This window comes from Stomoxys calcitrans, chromosome 3, assembly GCF_963082655.1.
Source record: "Stomoxys calcitrans chromosome 3, idStoCalc2.1, whole genome shotgun sequence".
In the NCBI taxonomy this organism is placed as follows: domain Eukaryota; kingdom Metazoa; phylum Arthropoda; class Insecta; order Diptera; family Muscidae; genus Stomoxys; species Stomoxys calcitrans.
The window spans coordinates 179,532,003-179,547,446 of record NC_081554.1 but is presented as its reverse complement, the minus strand read 5'-3'; the positions used below and the strand labels follow the sequence as shown (position 1 = coordinate 179,547,446).

Here is a 15,444-nt window from a genome sequence, read left to right as displayed (position 1 = left end):
GGTAGCCATAAGAAAATCCTACCTACCAAATTTAGTAAGAATCAGTTTACAAATGACCATTTTATCGCTGTATTACTCCAAATCGGACGAACATATATATGAGAGCTATATCCAAATCTGAACCGATTTCTATGAAATTCACCAATAGTAATTGCAAGTCGTAAGGAAATATTTTCTGCCAACTTTCAAGGGAATCGGTTAAGAAATGACCATATTATTGCTGTATTACTCCAAATGGGACGAACATATATATGGGAGCTATATCCAAACCTGAACCGATTTCTATGAAATTCACCAGTAATATTGCGAGCCATAAGAAAATCTTTACTGCCAAATTTCAAGAGAATCGGTTAACAAATGACCATTTTATTGATGTATTACTGCAAATCGGACGAACATCTATATGGGAGCTATATCCAAATCCGAACCGAGTCTAATGAAATTCACCTGTTATGTCGGTAGTAATGAGGAAATCCTTCTTGCCAAATTTCAAGAGAATTGGTTAACAAATGACCATTTTACTGATGTATTACTGCAAATCGGGCGAACATATATATGGGAGCTATATCCAAATCTGAACCGATTTTTATGAAATTCACCTGTAATGTCGGTTGTCGTAGAAAAATCATTTCTAACAAATTTCGAGAGAATCAGTTAACAAATGACCATTTTATTGCATTATTACTGCAAATCGGGCAAACATATATATGGGAGCTATATCTAAATCTGAACCGATTCCAATGAACTTCAACTGTTATGTTGGTAGTGATGAGAAAATCCTTCTTGCCAAATTTCAAAAGAAACAGTTAACAAATGACCATTTTATTGCATTATTACTGTAAATCGGGCCAACATATATATGGGAGCTATATCCAAATCTGAACCGATTTCTATGAAATTCACCTGTTATATGGAGAGCTATAAGAAAATCCCTGCTACCAAATTTCAAGAGAATCGGTTAACAAATGACCATGTTATTGCATTATTACTGCAAATCGGGCGAACATATATATGGGAGCTATATCCAAATCTGCGCCGATTTTTATAAAATTCACCTGTAATGTGGGTGGTTATAAGAAAATCCTTCCTGCAAAATTTTGAGAGAATCGGTTGACAAATGACCATTTTATTGCATTTTGACTGCAAATCGGGCGAATATATATATGGAAGCTATATCCAAATCTGAATCGATTTCTATGAAATTCATCCTTAATGTCGAGAATCATAAGAAAATCCCTCCTGCAAAATTTTGAGAGAATCGGTTAACAAATGTCTATTTTATTGCATAATTACAGCAAATCGGGCGAACATATATATGGAAGCTATATCCAAATCTGAACTGATTTTTTCCAATTTCAAGGTGTTTCGTCTCTAGGCCGAAAAACATGTCCATACCAAATTTGAAGAAGATCGGATGAAAATTGTGACCTGTAGTTTGTATACAAAATAACATGGACAGACGGACAGACAGACGGACGGACGTACAGACAGACAGACGGACGGATAGACAGACGAACATAGCTATATCAAATCAGAAAGTTATTCTGAGTCGATCGGTATACTTATCAATGGAGCTATCTCCCTTCCTTTTGGGTGTTACAAACAAATGCACTAAATTATTATACCCTGTACCACAGTAGTGGTGTAGGGTATAAAAAAACTGTGTTTAGAATGAAACCTAAATCTAGCATTCATCGTCATACAACAGAGTTCTGAAAATTAATCCCAGTAGCTTTTGATTTGCATGCTCATGGCCTTTTGTACTATGGGAATAGTTTTTTGTTTGTGGTTTCGTCTATTCATGTGACTTTCAGCCGTTTTTCATTTTTCATTTGTTTTGAAGCGCCAACTTTGGCAGCTGATATTCATTGTATTTATAACCGCCTGCGGCTTAAAACGTGTATTGTCATTATGTTTTGTTTTTTGTTTGTTTTTGTTTTTGTGTTTTTTGTACTTAATGTTTTTTTGTTGGTTGTTGTTGTTGTTTAGCTAGGGTTTTTATTGCCATGAAGATTTATTACCATAAATTCTAAAAATTTTGTTTAATGTTTATTGTTTTTTGCTTTGTTCTGGTTTCATCTAACTTGTCGACAAATTAATCATAGTTGGGAAAAAGACTCTAAATGAAGGTAGAAATGACGCACTATTATTATTTCTTTTGTTTTTTTTTTTTTTTATTTAAGCAATGGAATAAAATTAGGAATAAATAGAATGGAATAAAATTAGGAAATTTTTCACAAAGTATTTTTTTTTTTTACAAAATTTTGGTTGAAAATCGAAATGTGTGGAAAAAATCTAAGCAAAGTATATGTTTAAACTGTGTAGCTGAGCTGATACGAAGCGTTAGCAGGTTCTCATTAGTAAATCTGTCAAACTAGAAATGACAGCTACATCATATTGGGCAATATTTGGTATATTGTTTACATGCCTTCAAAAGAATTTGTTTCAGATTTTTTCTGATTTTTGTGGTAAGGGGAGGGGGCGGACCCTCCCCTTACCACAAAAATAAAACTGAACCGATGGGAACAATATGGGATTCAAATGAAAGGTATTCAAGAGTAGAGTACGAATTTTATAATAAAAGTTGGGTCCAAGTACCTGGGGGGCCGCCCCAGCCCCAAAAACCCCTTAAAATAGGTTTATTTGACGATCCTGACAATATGGGTATTCGGGAGTAGATTACGAATATGGTCAGGAAGTTGGAATAGGCTTTATAATTGATTATTGGTAACGAAAGGGGGTGGACACTCCAACGTTACCTCAAAAACACCACCCAAAATCAAAAGTGGACCGATCGGGACAATATGGGTATCAAATGAAAAGTATGCGGGAGTAGATAACGGGGGACAAAACCTCCTCCTTACGCCAAAAACGCAACCCAAAATCAAAAGTGGACCGAAAAATATAGGTATCAAATGAAAGGTATTGGAGAGTAAAATACGAATATGGTACTAAAATTTGAGTCCAAATACCCATCAGGCCGCCCCAACCCCAAAACTCCCCCAAACAGATATATTGGACGTTCATTTCAATGTGGGTCTCAAATGAAAGGAATTCGGGAGTAGATTTCGAATCTGGCATACAAAATCAGATCGAAGTATAGGGGGTCACGCCACCCCCCATTATGACTCTATGATACTTGGCTGAAGCGATTTTTTTTTTTAAATTTGTATAGATTGTGTACGTTTGTCTGAAAGGAAACATAGGCCGTATAATTTTTAGATATCAGGTGGAGGCGGACCCTCATCCTTTCCCCAAAAACGCCACCCATATCCGAAAGTGATCCGATGGGCACAATAAGGATATCAAATGAAAAGTATTGGAGACCAGTAAACGATAATGGTATTAAAATTTGGGTCCAAGTATCCAGCGTGCCCCCCAACCCCAATATGGGGCCCAAATTAAAAGGATTTGGAAGTGCAGCACGAATTTGATATCCATATTTGAGTCGAAATGTCTGAGGTGACATCCCTCCCCCAATGAGAACATTACCCTAAGGAAGAACATTAGGGGCAAATTCTCACACATCAATGAGTGCTTTCCGATTGAAGTTTAAACTCAATGATAAGGGACCTTTTTTTATAGCCGAGTCCGAGTGCGACACCTCTTTAGCAAAAACTTTTTAAATGACCATGCATGGCATTGTACTACGCAAATGTCACCAACAATAAGTGGGGATAAACACCGTTTTGTCTGGCGATGTTCTCGCCAGGATTCGAATCCGATATCCGCATTCAGGGCGAAGTGTCCCCACCCTAAAAATATATTAGAGAGTTAAATATATTTCGGTTCGGCTAGTGTGTATATAAACTTGATCGTCTCGACATTTTGACTCAATCTAGCCATGTCGGTCCATCCGCCCGTCCATCTATCGAAATCACAATAGAGGTAGAACGCGTATAACCTGATATAGCTCCCATATAAACCGATCTTCCGATTTGATTTTTTTAAGTCCTTACAAGCCGTAATTTTGTCCGTTTAGGCTAAAATTTTGCATGCGATGTTCTGTTACGACTTCCAATAACTGTACTTCGTATGATTCAAATCGGTCCTTAACCTGATATAGCTGTTATATAAACCGATCTGGGGTCTTGACTTCTTGAGACTCTATAGGGCGCAATTATCATCTGATTTGGGTGAAATTTTGCACGACATGTTTTGTTATGACTTCCAACAACAGTGCCCTGTATGGTTCAAATCGATCCATAACCTGATATAGCTGTCATCTGGGGTTTTGACTTCTTGAGACTCTATAGGGCACAATTATTATCTGATTTTGGGGAAATTTTGTACAACGGCTTCTCCCATGATCTTCAACATACGTGTTTATTATGGTCTGAATCGGTCTATAACCTAATAAAGCTCCCCTATAAAACGATCTCCCTATTTTACTTTTTGAGTCCCTTAAGGGCGAAATCCTTATTCGATTTGGCTGAAATTTTTCACAATGACTTCTACTGTGGTCTCCAACATTCATTACTTGATATAGTACCAATAGCATAGCAATTATTTTCTTTTATCCTTTCCTTTCCTTTGTTTGCGATCCATGGTGGAGGGTATATAAGATTCGGTCCGGCCGAACTTAACACGCTTTTCCTTTTTAAATTTTTTTTTTTTTAAGTTTTTATACCCTACACCACCACTGTGGTACAGGGTGTTATAGATTTGTGCATTTGTTTTTCAATGCTAAGACCTATCGATAAGTGTACGGATCGACTAGGAATCATTTCCTGATTCGATTTGGCTATGTCCGTCTGTCTGGCTGTCCATTTATTCTTGTAATCAGAGTACAGGCGGCATTTGTTGTTCGATTTTCACAAAATTTTGCACAAGTGTCTTTTTTGGTCCAGGGACGAACGGTATTGATTTTGAAAAAAAATCGGTCCAGATTTAGATATAGCTCCCATATATATCTTTCATCCGATGTGCCATTTTAAAGCTGTAGAAGCCACAATTTTAGTCAGATCTTTACCAAATTTGGCATGAAATGTTTAATATGACGTCTCAAAATGTGTGCAAAATTTCATCTAAATCGGTTTAGATTTAGATATAGCTCCCATGTATAACTTTCGTCCGATTTGACCTATAAAGGCTGTAGAAGGCACAATTTTGGTTCGATCTTTACAAAATTTGGCACGAAATGTTTTTTGTGACGTCCCAATATGTGCTCAAAATTTCATCTAAATCGGTTCAGATTTATATATAGCTCCCATGTATATCTTTCATCCGATATGCCCTTTTAAAGCTGTGGTAGCCACAATTTTGGTTCGATCTTTACAAAATTTAGCATGGGCCGTTTTATTCAACGTCCTCATGTGTGTGCAAAGTTTCATAAAAATCGATCCAGATTTAGATATAGCTCCCATATATACTTTTCATCCGATATGGCCTTTTAAGGCTGCAGAAGCCACAATTTTGGTCCGGTCTTTACAAAATTTAGCATGGGCCGTTTTATTCAACGTCCTCATATGTGTGCAAAGTTTCATAAAAATCGGTCCAGATTTAGATACAGCTCCTATATATATCTCTCATCCGATATGGCCTTTTAAGGCTGTAGAAGCCACAACTTTGGTCTCACCCTTACAAAATTTGGCATTGAGCGTTTTATTCAACGTCCCCATATGTGTGAAAAGTTCTATAAAAATCGGTTCAGATTTAGATATAGCTGCCATATATACTTTTCATCCGATATGGCCTTTTAAGGCTGTAGAAGCCACAACTTTGGTCCCACCTTTACAAAATTTGGCATGGAGCGTTTTATTCAACGTCCCCATATGTGTGCAAAGTTCTATAAAAATTGGTTCAGATTTAGATATAGCTCCCATATATACTTTTCATCCGATATGGCCTTTTAAGGCTTTAGAAGCCACAACTTTGGTCTCACCCTTACAAAATTTGGCATTGAGCGTTTTATTCAACGTCTCCATATGTGTGCAAAGTTTCATAAAAATCGATCCAGATTTAGATATAGCTCCTATATATATATATCTCATCCGATATGGCCTTTTAAGGCTGTAGAAGCCACAATTTTGGTCCGGTCTTTACAAAATTTAGCATGGGCCGTTTTATTCAACGTCCTCATATGTGTTCAAAGTTTCATAAAAATCGATCCAGATTTAGATATAGCTCCCATATATACTTTTCATCCGATATGGCCTTTTAAGGCTGTAGAAACCATAATTTTTGTCCGAGCTCTACAAAATTTTTCATGAAATGTTTTAATTGACATCCCAATAAGTGTGCAAAATTTCATCGAAATCGATTTAGATAAAACTCCCATATATATCTTTTATGCGTTTCGACTTTTAAGGAAAATAACCAAAATAACCAAAAATAAACATTTGACTAATTTAATGACTACTCCAACTTAGGTAAATTATTTTTGTAAAAAAAAATAAAAAAAAAAAACAGACGACTTCTGTCTGAATTCAATACAGTTATAACATCATTCTTTAATTGTTCGATCATGAAGGAAATGCAAATTGAGGAACAAAATATAACAAAATTGCAGCTTTAATTGTGGTTATTGATTTTTTTTTTGTGGATTCATAATAAAACTCGTATATGGCTATAGGTAGACAAAACAGAATAATAATACCAATTTCAATTTCAATTGCTAGATGTAGACACGAGCCGTTTTATTTTTAATTTTGTTTTATCAATTTGCATTTCACTTAGTGTTTAGCCGACTGACGGACAGACAGTGTTTGTTGAGATGTTTATCATCCCAAGACAAACCACAATTAGCATATACTTGGAAAATCCGGTTTTATCTGGGGTTTAGCCAAATACGTAAGTAAGCACATCAATAATTATGACTATAATTGCAATACTAGATAGATTGAAATGGTTTGTTCAAGATTTTATGGAGTCGAGAGAGAAAACTTTTTTTTGGGGGGTGTGAAAACTAATTTTAAATATATGGAATTTGGCAGATAGTTTTTACGAAGTACCGGGTTTGCAATGCAACTGCAATTATTTATTTTTCCTGGTATTTAAGTGCTTCTTTAGAGATTTTGCAAGTGATCATCTGATGTTCGCAAATATTGTCGATTTAAAAGTCAATCATATTAAACTGAAATTATTTATTTTTATACCCATCACCGTAGGAAAGGGAGGTTTTGTTCGCAACACATCGAAATATCAATTATCGACCATACAAAGTATATATATATTTCGGATCGTCGTAAAATTCTCAGACGATTTAACTATGCCCGTTTATCTGTCCGTCCGTCTGTCTGTCCGTCTGTCCGTCCGTCCGTCTGTCTGTCGAAAGCACGCTAACTTTCGAAGGAGTAAAGCTAGCCGCTTCAAATTTTGCACAAATACTTTTTATTAGTGTAGGTCGGTTGGGATAGTAAATGGGCCATATCGGCTCATGTTTTGTTATAGCTGCCCTATAAACCGATCTAGGGTCTTGACTTCTTGAGCCTCTAGAGAGCGAAATTCTTATCCGATTTTAATGAAATTTTGCACGTCGTGTTTTGTTATGATATCCACCAACTGTGCCAAGTATGGTCCGAATCGGTCCATAACCTGATATAGCTGCCATATAAACCGATCTTGGGTCTTGACTTCTTGAGCCTCTAGAGAGCGAAATTCTTATCCGATTTTAATGAAATTTTGCACGTCGTGTTTTGTTATGATATCCACCAACTGTGCCAAGTATGGTCCGAATCGGTCCATAACCTGATATAGCTGCCATATAAACCGATCTTGGGTCTTGAATTCTTGAGCCACTAGAGGGCGCAATTCTTATCCTATTTAAATTTGCACGACGTATTTTGCTATGACTTCCACCAACTGTGCCAAGTATGGTCCGAATCGGTCCATAACCTGATATAGCTGCCATGTAAACCGATCTTGGGCATTGACTTCTTGAGCCACTAGAGGGCGCAATTCTTATCCTATTTAAATGAAATTTTGCACGACTAATTTTGCTATGACTTCCAACGACTGTGCTAAATAAGGTTCAAATCGGTCAATAACCTGATATAGCTGCCATATAAACCGATTTTGAATCATGGATCGGGCCCGCTCCCCTGCGTCTTATTTAACTCTCTAATATCTTTTAAGGGTGGGGACACTTCGCCCTGAATGCGGCTATCGAATTCGTGCGATTGTAGCCTATGGCGCTAAACGCGTTCCTGTCGAGAATATCGGACAAAGCTGTGGTTGGCAACATTTGCAAGGTACAATGCTGTGAAAAATTATTTATATAATTTTCCCCAAGGAAATGTGGCACTGCGGGACGCCCTTCGGACTGGGCTATAGAAAAAGGCCCCTTATCATTGAGTTTAAACTTGAATCGGAAAGCACTCATTGATGTGTGAGAATTTGCCCCTTCACGGTTCCTGGTGGAAATGTTCTCATGAGGGTAGGGATGGCACCTCAGGCATTTCGACTCAAATATGTATATCAAAATCGTGCTGCACTTCTAAATCCCTTTAATTTGAGCCCCATATTGCCATGGCCGGTAAATGTGTTTTGGGGTTGGGGTGGCTACCGGCACTTTGCACTAAAAATAGATTTCAAATTCGTTTTTTATTCCCAACGGTAATGAAGTTCAGTTTAGGGGGTGCTTTAGGTCGTACCCCACAACACTTGGCTCCAAAATTGGATATCAAATTCGTTTTCTGCTCTCAAATACCTTTCCTTTTAAGTCCCATGTTGTTATAATGGGTCAATTCAATTTTTCGACGTATTGATAGGAGAAAAATCGCCACCTAGACTTGAACGCAAATTTTAAAGTCATATTCGTAATCTACTCCCAAAAACCTTTCATTTTAGTCCCATATACCCATGGTCGACTAATGTGCCCATTTGGGGGTATTTAAATAAGGTGGGATCAGATCGGTCAAGATTTGGATATAGCTGCTATATAGACCGATCCTCCGATTTAGGGTCTTAGGCCCATTAAAGCTAAATTTACTATCCGATTTTGCTGAAATTTGTGACAGTATAAGGCCCCTCGAAACTTTTTGCAATTTGGCTCAGATCGGTTCAGTTTTGAATATAGCTGTCATATAGACCGATCTCTCGATTTTATGTCTTGGTCCCTTAAAATTCGTATCTATTGTCCAATGTTGTCGAAATTTGGGACTGTGCGTAAAGTTAGGCTCGGTTCAGATTTGGATATAGCTGCCATATAGACCGATCTCTCGTTTTAAGGTCTTGGTCCGACAAAAGGATCATTTATAGAGCGATTTCGCCGAAATTTGACACGTGCCATGTGTTAGGCTTTTCGACATCAGTGTAGTATGGTTCAGATAGGTCTATATTTGGATATAGCTACCAAAAAGACCAATATTTTGTTGTACAAATTTCTACAATGACTTGTACCTATTATACCACTCAATTTCCGTGCCGAATTTGGTCCAAATCGGACCATATTTCGATAAAGCTGCTATGGGGGCATACATTATGCATTTTCATCGGATAATGACGGAAGATGGCTTACATGTATACCCGAGGTGGTGGGTATCGAAAGTTCGAACTGTCTGTCCGTCTCTCCATGTTAATTTGTGTACAAACAAAAATGCAAATTTCATTCGATCGTCTTCAAATTTGGTATGGGCATGTTTTTCGGCCTAGAGACGAAGTCTATTGAAATTGGAAAAAATCGGTTCAGATTTGGATATAGCTCCCATATATATGTTCGTCCGATTTTTAATAAAAATGCAATAAAATGGTCATTTGTTAACCAATTCTCTCGAAGTTTGGCACGAAGGATTTTCTCTTGACTCTCGAGATTATTTCATAGAAATCGGTTCAGATTTAGATATAGCTCTCATGTATATATATCGCCCGATTTTCACTCCTAGAGCCACTACAAGCGCGTTTACCATACTTCCTAAAACTTCGTACAATGCTTTCCTCGACGACTGTCACAGTATCTGAGAAGTTTGGTCAAAATCGGTTCAGGTTTAGATATAGCTCCCATACATATGTTCGTCCGATTTTCAGTAATAATGCTATAAAATGGTAATTTGTTAACCAATTCTCTCGAAATTTGGCAGGACGGATTTCCTCTTGACTCTCGACATTAAAGATGAATTTCATGGTATTCGGTTCAGATTTAGATATAGCTCTCATATATATCTATATATATATTGGGTTACCCAAAAAGTAATTGCGGATTTTTCATATAGTCGGCGTTGACAAATTTTTTCACAGCTTGTGATACTGTAATTGCATTCTTTCTTCTGTCAGTTATCAGCTGTTACTTTTAGCTTGCTTTAGAAAAAAAGTGTAAAACAAGTAATAAGGCGTTAAGTTCGGCCGGGCCGAACTTTGAATACCCACCACCTCGGGTATATATGTAAACCACCTTTCGTCAAAATCCGGTGCAAAACTCATACCTTATGTCCCATAGCAGAAATATGTGGTGGGGCTTAACTTAACTCTTTGTCCCAAATATCGGCAACATCGGACAATAAATGCGGTTTTTATGGCCCAAAAACCTAAAACCGAGAGATCGGTCGATATGGCAGCTATATCCAAATATGGACCGATCTGTTCGATAATGCACAAGTATGTCAAGGGGCTTAACTTAATTTACTGCCCCAAATTTCGGCGACATCGGACAATAAATGCGTCTCTTATAGACCTAAGACCCCAAATCGGAGGATCGGTCTATATGGCAGCTATATCCAAATCTAAACCGATCTGAGTCATATTAACGGAGGACGTTGAAGGGCCTAAGAAAACTTACTGTCCCAAGTTTCAGCAAAATCGGATAATAAATGTAGCTTTTATGGGCCTTTGACCCTAAATTGGAGGATCGGTCTATATAGCAGCTATATCTAAATCTGGACCGATCTGAGCCAAATTGACGGAGGATGTCGAAGGGCCTAACGCAACTCACTGTCCCACATTTCAGCAAAATCGGATAATAAATGTGGCTTTTATGGACCTAAGACCCTTAATCGGAGGATCGGTCTATATGACAGCTATATCTAAATCTGGACCGATCTGAGCCAAATTGACAAAGGATGTTGAAGGGCCTAACACAACTCACTGTCCTAAATTTCAGCAAAATCGGATAATAAATGTGGCTTTTATTGGCCTTAGACCCTAAATCGGAGGATCGGTCTATATGGGGGCTATATCAAGATATATTCCGATATAGCCCATCTTCAAACTTAACCTGCATATGGACAAAAAAAGAATCTGTGCAAAGTTTCAGCTCAATATCTCTATTTTTGAAGACTCTAGCGTGATTTCAACAGACAGACGGACGGACATGCCTAGATCGTCTTAGATTTTTACGCTGATCAAGAATATATATACTTTATAGGGTCGGAAATGGATATTTCGATGTGTTGCAAACGGAATGACAAAATGAATGTACCCCCATCCTTTGGTGGTGGGTATAAAAAGTATATATGATTAAAGTTCATTCTATGTTTTATTAAAAATGCATTTACTTTCTTTTAAAAAAATCCGCAATTACTTTTTGGGCAACCCAATATATATCGCCCGATTTTAACTTCTGGAGTAACATCAAGCGCATTGTTTGACCAATCTTGGCAAAATTTTGCACAACGTTTTCCTCGATGACTACCACATTATCTGAGAAGTTTGCTTAAAATCGGTTCAGAATTACATAAAGCTCCCATATATATGTTCGTCAGATTTTGGATAATTTGCAATAATGTTGTCATTTGCCCACCGTAGTTATTATAGTTTGAACATATTTACTCGCCGACATCCATCAAAATTGGTTCAGAATTGGATATAGCTCCCACATTGTACTTATAGTTTAGGTGTAGGGTATTATATAGTCGGCACCGCCCGACTTTTCTTGTTTTATTCTTCCTTCCTTACTGGTTTTATTCTGAGTATTGTCGAAGACCCAGCGAATCTTGCCTGGGTTAGCTGGTAGTAATTATCGTACCTTAAAATTGTCACATTATCTCATCTAAATCAATGGGGCAAAAAATAAATTAACAATGAAATTAATATCGAATGTTAGAGGCAAACCAAAAGGCAGCTATTAGCAACACAAAAAATTGAAGTTATTCACATTTGTATATAAAACCTGATTTAAATAAAACAAGTGTTTACCTATTTATTTATGCACACATTTATGTTCGTTCATATGTCAATATATCGTTGTTTTGTTTTATTGTCATCATTTTTTGTGGTTTCGATTTTTTCTGGCTCATCTCAGAGATTGTGTCAGTAGATTTGACAAATAAATTAACTGCGGCATGAACAAAATAAAACTTTTTGTTGTTTATTGTTTGTCAAATAAAAATATGATTTCCGACTAGAAGCTGAATAAAAACCGGTTTTTTTTCACTGGCTTATGAGTTGGGTTAGTTAATGGAATTCCCAAGAACAAATTGGTAGTGCAAATGTATTAAATATGACATTGGTTGAATTGTATTGAAATAAGTAAAAGTGTGATAAGATCGGCGGAGCCGAAACTTTGGTACCTACCACCATGGATTCGGAGGAAAACTAAGGCTTTTTTGGGGCTCCAGAAACCAAATCCTGGGATTTGTTTATATGGGAGCGATAACAGTTTATATAACGATTTGGATCATACTTCGCACAGATGTTGGAAGTCAGATCAAAAGTTTTTGTGTCAAATTTCCATCAAATCTGATGAAAATTAAGGTTTCTAGGGGCTCAAAAAGTTAGACCCTAAACCGGGATATCGGTCTATATGGCAGCTATATCTAAATACAGTCCTCTTTTGGCCTAAAACTACTCACTGTTTCAAATTTCATTGAAATTGGATGAAAAATAATGCTTTTATGGACTTCAGATCCTTTATCGAAAGATCGGTCTATATGGCAGCTATATCTACATATAGTCCGATACGAACCATATTAAGGGCGGATGTCGGGAGACCTAAGACTACCCACTGCTTCAAATTTCAGTTAAATCGGATAATAAATAGGGCTTTTGTGGGCTTCAGACCCTTTATCGGGAGATCGGTCAATAGGGCAGCTATATCTAAATATAGTTCGATCTGAACCATACTTGGGATCAATGTTAGGAGGCCTAAAACTAATCACTGTTTCAAATTTCAGCAAAATCGGTTAAAAAATAAAGCTTTTATGGGCTTCAGACCCTTTATCGGCAGATCGGTCTATATCGCAGCTATATCTAAATATAGTTCGATCAGAACCATAATTGGGTCGGATATCGGGAGGGTTAAAATAACCCACTGTTCCAAATTTCGGCGAAATTTGACAATAAATAAAGCTTTTACGGGCTTCAGACCCTTTATCGGCAGATCGGTCTATATGGCAGGTATATCTAAATATAGTCCGATCTGAACCATACTTGATATCTATGTTAGGAGGCCTAAAAGTACTTACTGTTTCAAATTTCAGCGAAATTGGGCAATAAATAAAGCTTTTATGGGCTTCAGACCCCTTATCTGGAGATCGGTTTATATGGCAGCTATATCTAAATATAGTTCGATCTGAACCATAATTAGGTCAGACATCGGGAGGCTTAAAATAACCCACTGTTTCAAATTTCGGCGAAATTTGGCAATAAATAAAGCTTTTATGGGCTACAGACCCTTTATCTGGAGATCGGTCTATATCGCAGCTATATCCAAATACAGTCCGATCTGAACCATATATAGGTCAGATGTCGGAATGCCAAAAACTACCATACAAATATGGTCCGATTTGGCTCGTTCAAGAACTTAACCAGCGTGCATCAAAAAGTCGAATTTTATACCAAATTTCAGCTCAATATCTCAATTTTTGAAGCCTGCAGAATGATTACAACAGACGGACGGAGAGACGGACACACGGACATCGTTAAATCGTCTTAGAATTTTACGACGATCCGAAATTAATACACTTTGTAGGGTCGGAAAGAGATATTTCGATGTGTTGCAAACGGAATGACTAAATGAATATTCCCCCTTTCCCACGGCGGTGGGTATAATTAAGGCATCTAAGGGCTCAAATTCTGTTTATGTGGGGGCAGTATCCAAATTTTGAACTGATTTGGCCCATTTGCAATCGCCAACGGCCTTCGTCAAGAACAAATATCGTAGGGGCTTGATTTATGGTTATCCCCTCCTATGAGAGTCGTAAGAAAATCCTTCCTGCCAAATTTCGGGAGAATCTGTTAACAAATGAACACTTATTGCAATATTTCTGAAAATCGGACGAATATATATATGGGAGCTATATCTAAATATGAACCGATTTTGACCAAACTCTGTAGATACTGAAGAGGTAAGCATTGTGCAAAGTTTTACCAAGATTGGTCAATAAATGCACAAAATTTCTCTAAAAATGAAAATCGGGAGATATATTTGTATGGCAGCTATATCCAAATCTGAACCGATTTCTATGAAATTCACCAGTGATATTAAGAATCATAAGGAAATACTACCCGCCCAATTTCGATAGAATCGGTCTCGCACTGCGGCATGCCGTTCAGATTCGGCTATAAAAAGGAGACCCCTTATCATTGAGCTTAAAAAAAAAAACTTGAATATAGACCGATATGGCGATTTAGGGTCTTAAACCGATAATAGGTGCTTTTATTACCCAATTTCGCTGAAATTTGGCATATTGAGTTTTATAAGGCCTGCCAATAACCAAACCGAAAATGATCCAGATCGGAAAATATTTGGATATTGCCATATAGACCGATCTGCCAATATCACTGCCATACAGATCGATCTTTAGAGTCTAAAGACCATTTATTCTCCGATTTTGCTGAAATTTGAAACAGTGATTTGCATTAGGGGCCTCGACATCTGAACCGAATATGGCGTTCATCGGACCATATTTAGATATAGCTGCCATATACACCGATATGCTGATTTAGGGTCTTAAGCCTATAATAGGCGCATTTATTACCCGATTTTGCTGAATCTCAGAACAGTGAGATTCATTAGACGCGTCGATATCCGAACCAAAAATGGTTAAGATCAGAGAATTTTTTGATATAGCTGCCATATAGACCGATCTGCCGATTTTGGGTCTTAGGCTTAGAACAGGCGCATTTATTACCCGACTTCGCTGATGTGTGGAACAGTGAGTTGTATCAAGACTCCCAACATCTGTCCCGAATTTGGCCTAGATCGGGCTTTCTTTAGGTATAGCTGCCATAGAGGCCTATTTATTCTCCGATTTTGCTGAAATTTGACAAAAAAATAATGAAGCCTTAACATTGGTGAATCTGACAAATTCTATAAATGCGAAAGTTTCCATTATTCTGTGACTACCGATTAATAATTGTCTATATACTAGCTGTAATTCAAAATTTCTATGAAACATTTTTTTTTTCGATTCGCCTTAATAACAATCAAAAGATTTTTATTTCAATCAATTATCAACTTTGGATTTCTTGGAATTGATACACACAAATTCTGATTTTGAACAAGTGAAACGATGAAGATAACCTAATTATGAACCATAACAATGTCAAAAATTCTGAAACTGTCTCATC

At 37.2% G+C, this 15,444-nt stretch overlaps 2 protein-coding genes across 5 annotated transcripts in view; one reads left to right on the top strand and one right to left on the bottom strand.

Annotated features, from left to right (window-relative positions):
- Window positions 1–15,444, top strand: part of LOC106085066 (lachesin) — a 515,032-nt gene that overhangs the window by 139,189 nt on the left and 360,399 nt on the right. The window lies entirely within an intron of this gene.
- LOC106083193 (murinoglobulin-2) overlaps window positions 1–15,444 on the bottom strand; it is a 36,810-nt gene that overhangs the window by 20,684 nt on the left and 682 nt on the right. The gene's annotated exons all lie outside the window — the stretch shown is intronic.